At 43.6% G+C, this 15,667-nt stretch overlaps 1 protein-coding gene across 1 annotated transcript in view; it reads left to right on the forward strand.

The window, feature by feature from the left end:
* Positions 1 to 924: 924 nt before the first annotated feature.
* Positions 925 to 15,667, forward strand: part of SYN3 (synapsin III) — a 190,167-nt gene continuing 175,424 nt past the window's right edge. Inside the window, exon 1 of the mRNA XM_032208101.1 lies at positions 925 to 1,061. The gene's annotated coding sequence lies outside the window, so the exon portion shown is untranslated. The remainder of the gene's footprint in view (positions 1,062 to 15,667) is intronic.

The raw sequence follows: 15,667 nt of genomic DNA on the forward strand, positions 1-15,667 counted from the left end.
GGTTCAACAAGGATAGTGGTGTCCACATAAGGAGTAGCTGCAGTGCTCTGTAACTCTTCAAATGAAGCTTCATCTGGTGAAGAAGGACAATGTTCATTTGGGGGAAAACTACTTCTTGGGAAACAGATGTGCTGTAAGTTCTCGCTACAAATTTACAAATTTCTGGTCTGGAAAAATAAAAAAAAATAATAAATTAATTAAAAAAAAAAAAAAAAAGCAGAACAGTTTAGTCATTTGGTCTGGAGGAAGACTGCCACTTCTTCAGCGTGGAGGGTTTTTTTTGGTGTGGGGATGCAGACTCCCACAGCTGGTGTGTGAAATCACAGTCCCTGGGTGATGCACATACGAGCCTTTCAGGGACTTGCATCCCTTGGTGTCTGGGATGACAGAGCAGTTGCTGAACAGAGAATATCATGGTACAAGGCAGACTCTCCCATTTCCTTGTGATCTGCTCATCTTGTCACTCCCTTGTGCAGAACAGTTTTATTCTTTTCACATGTCTTGCATTAAAGGAAAAATTCAAAGCATTTGATGCACTGCATGTGCTATCACTTTGCCTGGACAGAGATCTCTGTACCCTCTGAGATAGTAATGGCCATGCACCAGAGAAATACTGCTCTGTAGGACGGTTACACAGCAATGAAAAGGGAATGCCATGGCTTTTGGGGGGTGAGGACAAGAGAAACAGAAAGGGGAATACAAGTGAGAATACAATCTGAGGTCTCCTTTTCAGCAGCGACAGATTCTGGTTTCTTTACCCGCCTCTCTTTGATAAGAGAAAAGCCTGCCAGTGGGGATGAAGCCAGTGACACCGGAGCCTGCACATCCTTGTTGTTCCACTAAATTATTCATCCTGTTCCTGTGATAATATAGTTATAAGGAGGAGCCTAATTGAATTTACTGTCTGGCTTTGGCCAATAGGGCGATAAGGATCCAGCAGAATGGGATGACGGTGAATCCTGCCAGTGTGCTGTGAATGTGAAGCAGGAGGGACTGGCAGTTTGCGTGCAGGAGGGAAAGCGAACAGGTCCGGGGCCCCCGGATTAGCAGCCCAAGGAAAGGTAAGGGGGTGAGTGGGAATGGGGCTCGCCAGAATCTGGCCCTGTGCCACAAAGGTGTTTTTGTTTAGAAGAAAGCACTCTGCAGGCAATGTTTTCCCGCAGGGGTTGGAGGGAAAGGGAATGTGTGTGGTAGCACTTGCTCAATGCATGAAGCGTGTGCCTTTGTCTTTATATGTGCTGCAGGGCTTTATCATATCGCGTGTTCATTATGCGTGTCTGTACGGAGATGCCTGTGTTTTATATGAATGCAGCAGCAACCTATGAAACCCATGCATTTAAAAACGCAGTGAGAGCAGCAAAAAGACAGAAATTACCTCATGGGGAGTCTGAAGAAAACAGCAGCGCTTTCTGGTTTGATTGAAAATGGAAATGCAGAAGCTCTTAGCGAGCTGCTTGCAATCAAAAAAAGAGCAAGTGCATGTGCATCTGTCTGTGCATGTATTGAATCTGCAGTGAGATATGAAAATGGGAAAGAGGAGGTCAGACTGGAGTATTAGTCATGGCAGGTGGAGATAAGTGACAAGCAATCTGTGTAATCAGATTCTCTAACATGGAGTGAGAGTGCACGTGAGTACGGGTGTGGATTAATCCTATCTGCTGCTGAGCCACCTACACCTGGAAAGCAAGGTTGGGGGGATCAGGACAGGTTATGTGACTGGCTGGAAGAACCGATGATCAATGTGTCCTGTTTGCTGCGTGCTCAAGTGATTAGCTATTGAATTGTTTCCACAGATTTGCTACCTCCCTTTTAACCATGCAAAGAGAGGCTGAGCATCTCTGAGGGTCAGGTTGAAGACCACAAATTAACATTATCTGGAAGAACAGAAGCACAGCAACTAAATTAGCCTCTGCTCTTCGTTATGTTTCTCTGCATTTGCACTGATAACAAGTGACTGCTAAACAGGCAGGGCAGGTGCGGAAAGCTGGATTACATGTGTGACAAGCTCCACTAAGCCATGCAGACAGGGAACATTGTACCAAGGATGTTGCAGTCCCGCTCCCACAGCTTACATCTTTAGCAGCAGGCTGGCCCGAGCTGGCGAACCTTAGCCCAGCCACCAGCCAGAGCAGGGTCTGCAGCTTGCTATAAGGCAGTCACAGGTTTAGCTGCTTTTTGTATGCCTTCATCACCTTGTTCTTTTAAAGCCGGGTTCCAAATGGAGGTGTTGTTAAGTTGGGAGCTCCTAGTGTGAGTGTTGAGGAAGGTTGAGGAAGGTTTGCTTTTTCAGCTTGCTCAGAAGATGATAGCCAGGAGCTTCCTCCGAAAAGAGCAGTAAGGCAGAGAGCCCCACAGGAGAAGCACACAAAATGGCTCATCTTGTATTAACCCAACCCGTTCACTCTGAGGAAGATCTAACCTCACGTAAGTCCTCCTCCTGCCCTGACACCAAATCTCTTACAGCAGGGGGTTAGCTTTCCCCTGCCAAAACTCCTTTCTTTTTACAGGTTTTCCCATGTGGCCCAAAGATGGGAAAATGCAAACGCAGTGGGTGTTCCCCCCAGGGAGTAGCTCCCTGTGCACCTTGCCCTGTGTCTGTGAGGGTCTGGGCAGAAGTCTCTGGGCTGTGTTGCCCTGGGGGGGGGGGGGAGGCTCAGCCTGAGCTCCATCATCCTGCTGCTTGTGTGCATGCCCCAGGTGAGACTGAAGGGGAGAAGAAATGTGTCCTGCCTCTTAGTGTAGGTGCAAAAGGGCTCCACCTTACAGAGGATGTTTGTATTTGCTGACAGAAATCCCATAGGGAACATGGTGTGGCTTCTGGTAGGATAGGGCCGTGCTCTCTGCCTCACCTGAATTACAGGTGCCGACTGAAAAACAGGGCCAAAGGTACATACTGAAAGCTAGTGGGCTTTTTTGTCTCTTGATTTCTCTTGCCTCTTTCCCGTCCTTCAGTTCCCTTAAGCTAGCAGAAACATGGTCATATTTGAGTTTGCCTCCAACTTTCACAGCACATACAAGAATCAGCTGGGAAATGAACCAAAACATTCCTGGCCATCTGAAAATAAACTCTCTGGCAAAGTTGACTTCTCTCCCTTACCTCTGCCCTAGCAAAGGAGCGATAATGAAATAACTTGCTCATTCACACGCTCCTAAAGGGTCTGGAGCCTCCAGGTGCAGAGCAGAGTGTTCTCCTACCAAAAAGGGGGCCGTGCTGGAGACTCCATCTCTCCACCCTTCAGAGAAAGCCGTTTGCACCTGCCTGTTTTGGGATAAAAGCATCTTCCTCAGGAGATGCACATAGGGAGTTGGGCAGAAGGAGCATCCCTCTGACAATGCCGCAGCGGCAGCCCGGCGTGCACTTGCAGCGTTTAGCGCCGGTCGGGTGACTACATTGTCTGCCTCTGCCCTCGGAGTCAACAGCGAGGCTCGGAAATGGGCGAAACGCCAGCATATTCCCAGGGAGGCTGATGTCATTGCCAGCTTGCCGGTGCCAGAGACAGTGCTGGAAACCTGAGGTTGCTTTTGCCATTAATTGTCCGAGATGATTAATTCAGGCGATGATATCATTTTCCTGGGTGGAGGTTAGGAGGTTACGTACTCGAGTAATGAGGGGTGCGATGGGATGCCAAACTTGTGCTCTGCAGTGAGGTTAACACTGATTACAAGAAGTCAGCCACAGTATCCTCAGATCATCCTTCTTCCCCTGGAAACAGCACCATTTTTCTTTTGCTCTCCCGTCTTGCTGTTCATGACTTTTTTTTTTTAATTATTTTTTTCTTCATGTGATTAATGAGTTGCTCCTGTGGGATATGCAGTATTGCAAATTCTAACTGAAACACTGTGCTCTTAGCTTCCACAGCTCTCGCCTAAGAAGGCTTGTTGCTTTAATTTTAACTTTTAATTAAGGCTTTTTTCACCTTGCAGATCTCATTCTACCTTCTAAGAATTCCTTATATTTGTGTCATTTACACTGCACTATCTGGCAAATATATATGTATATAATATATATATATATATATATATATATATATATATATATTTCCCTTAAAAGTAATAAAGTAGCTTTGGTTCTTATTGCACAGTGACTAGTGTGCTGCATTGTTGCTCTCCCCTCAGAGGATGTTGCTGTGTCTATAGGTGTGTAGGATTGCTTTTCAATCACCCTGGAAATTCTCTAGAATTGGGTTTTGCAGTTAAACACTATGATGTTTTACTGTTTCTGAACTTTCTAAGCTCAATATCTCTTTCCTGCCACATTGACAGCTAAGCAAATAAGCGCAGAATTCCCAGGTGGAAATCACAAATTGCTGCCTTGACCCAGATGCAATTATTAGCTGATAAAGGTGCAGCAACTCGATCTGATTACCCATCAGTAGGTGAAATTGCTAACTTCATATGTCAAAGAAAACATCCAGGGCATTTTCGGAGCTGTTGTAAGAGTGTTTTGTTTCAAACAACATCACTGCTCTGCCTCTTGTATTCCCCTCCTCCCTCATTCACTCCACTTTTTCTGTTCTCCCCTCTTTCCTCTGTCTTTTTGGTTGTCTTTGGTCCCCAGAGGTTTTACACAGCCTTGCATTCTAAGTTTTCAGATAGACGTAGTAAGATCAAATGGAAACCTTCCAATTTCTAGATATGCTTGCTATCTGTGGGATAAAATGGTTTCCCTTCTGTTGAAGCAGTGGGGAAGCTGTGCTATCTCTCAATTCTGGATAATTTTACACTTCTTCCCATCCTTCATGGTTTGTTGTGCTTTTCTATCTCATCAAGAGATTAGAAAATGTCAAGGAATTTTTCATCAGTGCTGACAAACAGCAGAAATCTGATTAGCAATCGTTAACAGTTAGGCACAGCAGACTCATATATATTTATAATATGGTTGTCAAGGAAAATTAAGTGATTATGCAGATTTAACAATGTCTGTATTAATGGCTGTCAGGTTCCAGACACTCATCTATTGTCTGTTTAATGAGAAATAAGCCGTATGTGGCTGCACAGATCAAACACTAGAGCAGGGGTGCAGTATGACTTTGCTGCTGTTATCAGGGTGCCCTGGCCACAGGACAGGTGGACCAGGGCTTGTGCTTGCAATTGAGACCCTTCTCATAAAAGGAAGAAAATAGGAGATGCCTTTGGTCAAGCAGTAGAAAGAGCCTGCAATGTGGCCTTCAGGGTGGAAATGATCTTTTGTCCTGGTGACAGGGCTCTGTTGTAAAGGACTGAATTCTGCATTGCCCCCAGAGTGACCCCAAGAGGAAGAAAGGATCACCTGCTTTCCACGGTAGTTTGTGTACTTGTAGTGGGCTACCCCAGGAGGAAACAAAGCAGGTTGCAAGGGGTAAGAAAGACCTCTTTTCCAGGTTGGGAGTATTGCATTCAAATCACTTCTGTGAGAGCTGCAGTCATTTTTAAAGGGAAATTAAATTTGCTATAAACTGTCAGACTGGAATATAAAGAAGACAGACAGCTGCTGTACTGTTTGATATTCCAGCCTGAAGTACATCAGTGGCTTTATCTTCCTATGGACCAGAAGCAGGAGTCAGAGTTCATGTAAAAATGAGGAAAGGTGAAAGAACTGGAGAGAGAGGCGAATGAAGAACTGTAGAAAGTGGGGGAAAAGGAGAGTGTATTTTTTTTTTAAGAAGGAAACTTAATTTTTGCCAGACATTGCGGTTTGGGGCTGATTTATTTCCTGCTCTCAGCAAGAACCATAGCCAACACTTCTTCACTGTATACTTGAACTGGGAAGCTTGGAGAAGCACCAGCTTCCTTATTTCATCTCACACACAGGAGCAAGAGCACACATAATAACTCCTTTTAAAGTATGGAAACCAATGTCTTCCACCAGGTCTCCATGGCTCAAAATAGTTCAACTCCCTCAAATGTAAAAAGAATGATCACTCAAGCCTTACATTTTAATTTACAATTTTGTTTTACCTTTAATTGGCAACAGCACAAACATGGAAGGAAATATATTCCAACTTGTTAATTCTAGGCCATTCAAACCTCTAGGCTTTTTAAGAAAAGATTCTAATAAACACTTTTTGGTAGAGGCGATAGCTAAAACCACCTTATTTGGAGCAGAATATGGGTTTTACTGATGCATCATTTCCATCCAAGTGAATGGAGAAAGTCCCACCTCTATGGGACCCAGAACATCCAAGCCTTTTGCAAGAAAACAGCCAGAGCTGCTTACACCATACTTCTTCTGTAGCCAACACAAAGTATTTTTAATCAGGAAGGACTTGAAGACTTTCACCAGCACTAAATTAACTTCATAGGCAAACACAAGAGTATTTACATAGGACTATTAGAAAAGCAAAACCAAGTGCAGCAGTGCATTCAGCTCCAAGATGATTCAGACCTTAAAAATCTGCTGTTTAAAATATAGTAGCAGTCCTTTTTTTTTAGTCAGAATGTATTATTTTTAATATAGGATATCTTTGCGCTGTGTGGTTGGCTTCTTTTGTACAACACAATGAACACACCCATTCCTCTGCCATCTTCTTCACCCACTCTAATCTGTATCCTGTTGGGCTTGCAGTAAGGCTGAGCAGCCACGTAGCACAGGTGGGAAAATGTCAAAGACTATCTTGGCTCAGAAACACTTCTGCTTGACTTTGCAAAACAAGCTGGGAAACACCAGGGGAAGATGCTAAAAAATAGATTATTTGGAAAAGGAAGTCAAGAAGCAGAAGTTTTCTTGTTCAACTTGGCAGCACAGCACAGTTATAGAACAGTGGGGAAAAAAAAAAAAAAATGGAAATCTGGGGAAAGGAGTGATCACATGGTCTTGGAAGCAACAGAATGGGTATTTCTTCCCCCAGCTCATTACATGCACCTCTGATGCACTGTACACTGCCAAGGACTGAGCGGACACACGTGGGCAGAGAAACGCACCCAGGACCCAGCTGCTTTCTGAAGTGGGCGTAACAAAACCAAAGACCAACAAGTTCTTTTTGAGCCCTGAAATATTTGGTTTTGCTGCTTAAAGATGAGAGTGTGCCTTTATTTCCCTTCTGCTTGCTAAAGCATTAATGTGCTTTGGTGAGAGGGGCTCGATGAAGTGCTGCACTCCCTCCAGCAGCTGAAGGCTGCTGTATTTAGCTTGATGCATCTGTCTAAAATAGGCCGTTGTGTATTTAGTTAATCTTGTGGGCAGGCTTTCTTACTTCAGCAGCCTCATGAAGTTTCTTTTAACAGCAGAGAGAAGAGTAGGCGAGGTGGGGGATGCTGTTTTATAATAAAACTGAAAGAGGCTGTCAGGAATTAACATGGAGGTTACCCTGGCTTACTCTGGGCAGCCTTAATAATTCAACAGAGCCTCTCAGCCACAGCTTCCCCTGCTGCTCCCTATGGGGCAGTTTCATGTATGAGAGTCTCTTTACTCGAGAGCATTCAATGCACCGGCTACACAGAAACACAAGGCATAGGAGGGGATGGTGCCTGTCAAGGGCTGACAGTCCCTATTAATATGCAGGGAGATTTTTCCCAGGAAGTTTCTTTGACATCGCTGACTCTCAGTCGCAGGTCACGGACCTCTCACTTTATATGTCATGCCTCTGCCTTGAAAGACAGTGGCACCCCTTTTGCTGAGCCCTGTGGTCATATGGCATAACTATTGTCCTCTCCCTAGGAGCAACCCGCAGAAAGAGCAGGATGGTGCTTTTAGTTACCCTGGGCGTTCACAGATCTTCTGATGTCACCAGCTGACATCTCCTGAAGAAGTCACACCAGCCATGCAATATCATCTGTCCTCCACTGTGTTGAGTAAGAGAGACAGGTCAGATCTGAACCTAAAACTTTCAGTGACTTTTATTTTAGTGAGAATCCAGTTGAAGTTGATGGGAATTTTGCTCATGCTGGAAGGGAAGGAATTGACTGTGTGCTTGCTGACATGTTTTCTGGTTAAATAAGTAACATTGCAAGTTTCCTTGTACTCTCTGTTCTGCTAACTTGCACACAATGTTGGAGTTTGGTAAATATTCCAGGAAAAGCAAAGCAGTAATCAGAGAAAGATATAAGACACGAGCTTCTGCATTGCTGTGGCATTTCGTCTGTCAGACAGAAAAGTTTTGTGGTCAGCGTTGGCTGCATGGAATAAATAATAACAGTAACATGCTGTAACTTGTGATATCCAAACCTCAGAGTGCTCCCTCAACGCCACCATAAGGAGTAGGCAGCCAGCCATGTTTCAGCTTAGCGTCTCTCCACTGAAAGATCACAGCTCATCAGCTGTGAGACAGGCTGTGGAAATGCCATCTTTGAAAATTTGTTTGGAAAACAAAGTCTGGAAATGAATGGGACATTTGATACTTCATTAATATGTTATAAGAAATTTTGGAATATTTCTTGCCCTGTTTTGGAGCAGAAAATACTTTTAAATGGCAAAATGTCCTTGAAACATACAGTCTGGTTTTCAACCTACTATTACAAATATAGAAATTTTCAACTGGACCGTTCTTAGCCCAGCTCCATATGTCTCCCTGTGCTGTAATTTTACCCATACAACCACGCCTGAAAAGTCCTTTGTGCGTCTGTTCAGAAGAACAGACACCTTCAGCTCTGCCCCTGCCAGCCTGCCTTTCTCTCCATCTGATCATTGCGATCTGCCAAGGTCCCAAGATAGCTGACCTCTGGCTTGGAAACAGAGAGGACACAAATGAAGTTTAAATTTTAGTAAGTCATCTACAACTGCAGCCTTCTTGCCCACACCTTGGACTAATAGAAATAATACTTGGTTACCTCTGCACAATGCTGTGGGATCTGTATATTCTCTCAAAGCACAATGGATGGTGAAAAGTGAATAGACTCTTGAAATTCTTTTTAGCTGTCTAACCTTGTAAGTGTCTTTTTGTACTTAGTTATAGAGCAATGAGGTCTAGGGACAGATGAGAACATTTTTGTTTTGTTTTGTTTTTTAAAGAGAGCACAGCACATGTCCATTTCATGGTATGGTCAGGGCTAACAGTTGTGGGGAAGAGTTGTCAGGAAGTTTTGTGAGTCTTTAAAGAGCACCTCTGAAACCCCAAATACAGCCAGCCTGCCCGTTTTAGCTAACAGCAAGTTCTGCGCTCCCTCTTGGCAACACTCACATGTTCTTTGCTAACACAGAGCAGTTGTTACACTTACTAGGTGGGAATTCAGAGTTACTATACAGGTTTCCCATCAGGCTTTCTCTAGCCAGAAGGCTTCTGCTGCTGCAGTAGAGTGTCAGGCAGGTGCCATGATTGCACGGAGATGGCAGCGAAGGCCAACAGTTTGGTCAAGGTCTGCAGACTCGCTGTCTCCTGCTAGCAACACAAGGTTGACAGCCCATGGCTGTCAGGGACAGCCCCAGGGAATGGGCTGTGCTACGAGGCTCAGTGACCAGGTGGAGGGAAGGCAGAGCCATGGCTGACAAACCAGCTGCCATCTCCTGCAGTGCTTGGCAGTGTTACTTGTGCAACGGTCAGGGTAGCATCAGATGAGAAATTGGCTCAGGTAGGGATCACTGCCAGGCACTGAGTAGCCTTGCAGATGATGCGCTGGCAGCAGCTTCTGCTTTTACAGCACGAACATCTGAGCTCTTCTGGGGTGCCTGGACAAGTGTCTTTGTATTTGGTTATCCAACACAGTGCCTGCTGAACGTGGAGGATCATCACAGTGAGACAAAATGCTGGCTCCTTCATTTGGGCTGTCAGGGAGCCACTGTTTTGCTTCTGCCACAGTAAAGGTGTCTTAGGTATGGCACTGGTTTGGGCCAGACTGGTGACTGCTTGTAAATTAATGATGGAGCTGGTTTTAAATCAGAAGTGATAAGCTCATGGCAGGGGTTTCTGGGAAAAACTACACAGGCTGCACTAGGTGGGAGGCCAAGCTCAATGATCCTAGTCTCAAAATCTATTTGATTTTTCGCAAGTGCTCTGCAGTGCTTTGATAGTAATTGAAAAGATGCAGAGCAATTATCCTCTTTCAGCAATGAGATACTAATGATGGGGATCTGAAGTGAAGAAAAAAAAAAAAGAAAAAAAAAAGAGTAAGTGATTAAGCTGATGATAGTGAAGTACTTTTATGTATCTGCTATCAGGCAATGTACATTGTTAGTACTGCTCGCGGTATGATCTTCTCTTGCTCTGACTTTATGTGTGGATTCCCATGCAAACCAGGGTTCTTCCTACAACTCTTAGGGAAATGCCCATGGATGTGCAAGGTCTATCACCAGCTTGTAAAAGTGACCTACATTTTTATGGAGTTTGGTGATGATGACAGATTTACATATAACCCCAGAACTTGCTGGGTTGTGTTTGGATACTGTGTTTGCATTAGAGTAGAAAGGAGAGGGGACAGAGATCCTAGCGTGTAACCTGGCTTATTTGTAAAAGGCCACCTATAGGTGACCCAGACTACCTTCTTACACAATTAACATCTGGGTATACACAACAGTTTCTACCATGATCAGCTCTGAAAGCATTATTATAGCCTTAGCAGCTTTCACCTGAGCTGAGAACTCTGTATATTCTTCCATATTAAAAAGTAATAGTGTTTCCAGTTTTCAAGTAGATCTAATTTAAAACAGCTGCCGTGCTTGCTTTGTATATTATAGAACACCTCTGCAATCTGTATTTATATCGTCATGCAACACGGTCTCTCTCAAACCCGAACCAATTCAGTATTTCCACACTTTATTATTTTTAACAGGGAATGTCATTACATAATCAGGCATGCTATGACACAGAGTATTTAGGAGACTTGCTGAAACTCAAAAACTAAGTCCATGGAAAAAAAAAAAAAAGAAAAAAGAAAAGAGAGAGAGAGTGAAAGGGGCCACTGTTTCTTTCTGCAAAAGCCATAAGATTGGTTTCCCTTTTGTGTGCAGTCTTGAAATAGAGAAGGATGTTTTGTATCTTTTAATGTGCTGACTGCCATACTACAACAAACAGGAAGATCAGGTCTTCTCTTATAGCTCATGGCTGTGGAAAATGCTGAATATGCAAGCGTAAACACAGGCAGATTTTGGCTGTTTGTCTTAACTGGGGGAGGCCAGGCTCCAGGAGCATCCAGCTCTGTGCAAAGCTGCAGGGAACAAGCACACTTCCCCAGACTCCTTCAGTTAGCACCCTGCCATCCGTGGTGCCAGCCTCTGAATGCTTGAAACTAAGAAGTTGTGCCCCAGGGTTTGTTAGGCTGTTTGTTTTTCAGGCTGTTCTGCGATGGTGTAGGGATGACAAAGCAATGCAGCTGTTGCAGGGTAGCCAGCTGCAACAGGCAAGCTTTCAAAGCAGGTCACCTTCATGAACCTAGGGCTCAGGCACCCCTCCTGGGGAGTGCTGAAAATAAACTCAGCAGAGCACAGCAGCTCTCTAGCTGTTGCTCAGAGCTTCCTTGTGTTTGGACTCTTCAGCTGATTTTACAGTCTACTTTTGGACGTGTCTTTTTTTCTGCAAATACCTATCAACAGTAAAAGCAGCTTTCATCAGTAAGCTTCAGACACACGGGATTGCACTGCTTAGCTCTCATCCATAACAGATTGTCCCACAGAGTAATAGGAATACTGCAATACTGCTTCTATTGCTAGCAGTATCGTCTTATAGCCATATATAAAAGGCAGAAAAGTACAGAAAGTGATAACTTGTGAGACTTGCAGAATGTGTCCATCTGTAAGTCCTGCTGCAATGCTCATGCTGTCTGTAACACAAGGGCATGGGGCTTGAGCTCCTCTGGCTGCACCCTGCTCTGCTGTCCAGCTGCACAACTCTCCCTTCTTTCTTCTTCCTTTTCTCCTCTCCAGGCTTGGGAAAGAAGATTTGTGATTATTGGAGAAGAAGCCAAAATTGTTGTTTGGATCAATCCTTTGCATTTCCAGTTACAAAATGGTTCTAATTGCCAAAGTTTTTCCTCTGAAAAAGACTTTTCTTTTTTCCTTCCATCCCTGGTGGCTACAGATTGAGCAGCCCTTGAAAGCCCTGGTGGTTGGATTCTTAAATGAGGCCGGCCAGTTTTGTAACCTTAAAAGCTTTGTGATTCAGCTGTTGATCGGCAGGGGAATCAGAGCTCTTGGCTGGTGGAAGCTGCTAATGCTTGGTTTAGTGGTGCAGCACACGGGGACGTGATCTGAGCCTTACAATGTCTCCACACTATATAAATTCCTAAATGAGGAAATCAAGGCACTGAAGTCCAGTGACCTTTCCTCCAGCTGATGGCAGAGGATGCTATTAAAATCACACTGTGCTTTATTTCCATTTTTGTGCCCAGCCCACTTGCCTACTCTCTCAGGACTTCTTCAGGGTGCAGAATCTGTTCCGGTTCCCACACTAATGCTTTATATTTTCTGCTGTTTTTTTTTTTTTTTTTTTTTTGTCTAAACATGGTTCCGGAAGTTTGGATCCAGTTATGAAGGGCTCCTACACTGTTCAGCATGAATGCGAAAACTGGATAGGCAATCAGACAGGAACCCAGAGAGAAGACAGCTTGATAAAGGACTGTTAGTGAAATCATTTATCATTAGTTTTTTAAAACATATTTTCTATTTATAGTAGTGCACATCTGATGATACAGCTCTTTGTCAGTGCAATATGCCCACAGAGCCAACCTAACTTCTTAAATGGTGTTCAAAAGCTGGCCAGATGCTCTCCTAAAGAAGTGTGGCACCTGTCCCTGACTGTCCCAAACAAGCTCCTGCTGACACCATGAATGTATTTAGCTTGCAGCTTCAACCTGCACCGTGATAGTTCAGAATCTCATGGATGTCTGTGAGGTTGCAGCTGGAAAGCAGGTGCTGGCTAGGGTGCAAAGACTGAGGTGATCAGTTCAGAGCTGGGTAAGCTCTCCTCACTGGAGTCTGAAGTGTGTGGGTACATGAGTAAATGGGATGTACTAACACAAACCCACACAGCTTTTCATGCGTCCCCATGTGATCAGGAGCAATCACATGAAAAAGTGAAGAAAAACATCTTCTGGAAGTGCTCAGCAGTTTGGGTTGATCATTAGTGGTGAGTCAGACATAGCCAGCTGGTCCCCCACAGTGCTTCAGGAGAAGCTCTACCAATCCCTGTTCTCGCTGTCTCTTTGGGGGGAATAGTCTAGCCAGCCAATTTCCTACCGCTTCCACATCTCATGGATGAATTTGGCATCAAGCTATCTTACAGTCATGCCAGAAATCTTCCCCAGAGGGCAGTAAAACATCGCCTTGCTCTTCCATCATCAAAATAAATCAGTAAGTGTGCTCAGATTCCCAGCTTATTCTTCTGGTATTAAGCACTGCTAAGTGAGATGGGCAAGTATGTTCAAAAAGCAAATGAACATCTTGCCACACAAAGTAAAATCACAGGCTTTATTTCTCCAGGTATCTGTTACTCACATCATCAGGTCAGGTGCACCTCGAGTATTATAAAGGGTTCCCCTCCACGTGGGAGAAATCTGGGAAATTGGAATATGGTTGTGTCTGGAATGGAGTCGGGGGAAGAAAAAGGGTGGATGCAAACGGCAGCGAAACTTACAAGGACTATACTGGCAGTACAGATGGTTTAGAAGACTTCAGATGTTGGAAGGAAGACTGTTTAACCCCAAAGCATAAAACATTTGGGGAAAAATTCTATTTTGGAATAGAATAAAAAGTAACATTTTTTTTTTTGCGGCATTTTAAAATGAGTTAGAACCATTGGTGCAAGAAATGCAGGGTTCTGTTTGAAGATAAGTTACTTGGAAATATGTAATGCATTGCTGTCCTATAAACCTATGAAAAGTAATGGAATTTATGCTCTAGATAGAAAATCACTCTTACTGTCATCTATTAATTAATAATTATCTCTTTGGTGCATATTATGACCTTTCAGTGAACTGTTTCTTCCCTTTCACAACCTGAATATTTTTTTCCAAGATATCTAGTTAGCTCTGTAGCAACAAAATGCTTTATTTACTTGCATCTTGAATACCTAATGTGCTGGGACAGAACTGAAACGCACAGGAAAGAAAATGAGGTAGGAGTGAGGAATAGTGTGTGATCAGAATCAAGACCGGAGCCCCATTAGCGCTGGGAAAGCTGCTGCAGTTTCCTCTGAGCTATCAGTCCCTTAGGCACCTTCTATCTATACAAGCTCTAATGCATATCGGCAGGCCCTACATATTAAATACATCCAGCTTCTGGATTTTATTCAGATCAGCACTCTTCAAAGCTGCACGTCTCTCAGCTGAAGGAACTCCCTGATCTATTACGGGCTTGTCTGGTGCCTCTTTAGCTCTTATCACCATGAAATCAGGACTTGTGTGGTTACTGCAGGAAACTTGGAGCACACAAACACTCATGAACTATAGTCACATCCATGACTGGGAAGGAAAAAGACAGGGGCAACAGAGCCCTGCTTGCTTCCTCCTCACAGTTTCATACACTTAATATGCAGACCATTTATATCTACAAATTCTCTAGTTTGAGCTACTGTCTTCTGTTTCTCTTTAATATAATCGTGGGAAGCCACTTTGACATGTGTATAATGGAGGCTTAATGGGGGCATTAATATCACTGTTACTTGGGATGGAAATGACCATGCCATTCCAGGAAAATAAGAAATGGAGACCGTGTGCCAACTCAACCATCTTTCAGATGGAGACGGCGCAGTAGCATTGAAGGATTAGCATTGGATTACCTTGCCCCATCCTGCCTGCTCCAGTTGAGCCTGGTCTGGCTTTGCTGATAAGTAAGTTTTTGATATTGAATAGAGACAGGCCACAAAAGGCTTCCCTAAGTGCATTGACGAGGGGATATTACCACTGCAGCAAGACCAAGGCCATTTGGTGCCAACCGGATTTCCACACTGAGAATAAAATGAGGAAGTAATGTATTGTTTCCACTAAGTAGAAAATCAGCATTTTAGTTCTTGTGGGCATTAAAGACGGAGTATTACCCTAATATTCAGGTTTATTTTTCACTAAAAACTTTTTCACTATTGTTCATGGCTTTAGTCATCTTCCTCTGCAAAGTACTTGAATGTCCAATGACCTTACAATGACATTTTGTTATTTTAAAGTCTTTTTTTTTTTTTATTCCTTCTTCTTCTCACCCGCCATTATGAAATAACTGGCAAAAGGGGAAAAAGACTAACTTACTTTCTGTGCTGGGGACAGATCTTGGGAAGTGCTTTCATTCGCACTCATTTTGGTATGTGTATATGTATTATCTACAGGACCAGACAAAGCAAATACTCTATGGTGAAGCTGCTACACAGACAGCATTGACAGCTGCAAACTGAAAATAAACATATATATATATGTATAAAAATGTAAAAAAAGAAAGAAAAAAAAAAAGTAAAATTTTTAAAGCCTAGACTTTTCTAGTTCAATGGCTGCACAAGAAAGTAGAGAGGTTTTTTTAAGGTTTGCAGGAGTGCAGCAATAAGACAACAGAGCTCTTGCACATTTGTATGCATCAGTGGTTTAATGAAGCATGTTGGACTTTTTAAAGTGATCCATTTCTGACAAAGAAATCTCCTGACATCACTGAAGATCTCTTTAAACGGAGAAACAAGACAGACAAGACACTGGATTGCTGTGAAAGAACTTAAAGGATCCATTTCTAAAGGAAATCACTGCAGCTGAAAGATGATATAGAGATAGTGAAGCAAGTGGCATTCTGGCCAGCAACTGTCTAACCCCAACAGGGATCTCAGACCCCGGGGAGCATCGTTCTCCTGGT

The sequence above is a fragment of the Aythya fuligula genome, chromosome 1 (assembly GCF_009819795.1).
Source record: "Aythya fuligula isolate bAytFul2 chromosome 1, bAytFul2.pri, whole genome shotgun sequence".
NCBI classification, from domain to species: Eukaryota; Metazoa; Chordata; class Aves; order Anseriformes; family Anatidae; genus Aythya; species Aythya fuligula.